Source organism: Nanorana parkeri, unplaced genomic scaffold (assembly GCF_000935625.1).
Source record: "Nanorana parkeri isolate BGI_ZX_2015 unplaced genomic scaffold, ASM93562v1 scaffold166, whole genome shotgun sequence".
NCBI classification, from domain to species: Eukaryota; Metazoa; Chordata; class Amphibia; order Anura; family Dicroglossidae; genus Nanorana; species Nanorana parkeri.
Genome location: NW_017306434.1, coordinates 721,432 through 722,553, shown reverse-complemented (window position 1 = coordinate 722,553; position 1,122 = coordinate 721,432).

Genomic DNA, 1,122 nt, shown 5'->3' with positions numbered 1-1,122 from the left:
TGTTGGATGAGACTACATAATATATTATAAATGGTATATAAGATGCAATAAAAATAATATAAATAGATATAAATATATTTTCCTTCACATTGCTCAGTGGTGGTATCCCGAGTACGGTTGTCAGTGCCCCCTGTGGAACATTTCCCCTCTATTTCTATCCTGTATTGTTTTTCCCACCCGGACAAATAGAATAAACCTCCCTAACACAATAAAAACTCACTGGGGGCTCTAAGCCCTCCCCACTTATCCAAAACTAAAGGCTTTAGATATTCTTTCAAAGGTATTTCCAGGCATGTTGGGAGCTAAGTTGGTGTAGATCGCCTCAAGCCAAGGACAATCGTCCCGGAGCTTATTGTTCTGCCACCCCTGTAGAGATGAAGGTGGGCCTCCCCTTTAAATGTATACACAGATATCCCTGCATTGTACTCACCGGCCGGTAGAAAAGCCCAGAGAAGAGGAAGAATCAGCAACTTGCCCATTTTCATGAATTCTCCTTATTTTTTGTTTCTTTGACTCATTTGTCTGTCTCTGATAGACCTGGTCTGCCCGGCTGTACCTGTCCCTCCCATCCAACTCCCTCCCTTGTTAAGGTTCCACTCCCTGCTGAGATTTTCAGCTTTTCTGCCCCGACCGCATATTTTTACAGACTTGTGTTGCAGAATAGAGACAGCAAGAAGGAGAAGTAGGTTAGATTATAGAATGTTGTGCAGAGACACAAAGGCTTGTGGAAGATTTCCAACTTGGAGACAAAACGAGAGGCAAAGTGGAGCTTCTGGCCATTACAAAAGATCTCTAACTAGGGAAGAGCAACACTCAGAGGTTTCATTTCCCAAAATGTTGGTGAAAATTAAAAACAATATTGGAAAATAATTACCATTTTGGCAAATTGCATTGAAGGCAATAGGGAAGTACACATTAGGGTGGGCAGTGGTGGTTTTTAAGGATGCAAGGGTTTAAATAACTCCTCATGGCTTCTGAAGCTCCTTTCTTGTATCATGGATACTGTTCTTCTGTCAAAATTGTTTTTTATTAAAATATATTATTATTATTAAGTTAATACATTTTTTCCATTAAAAAAATGAAATGATACATTTTATTTGAAAATGTTGTTTTGTTTTTCAG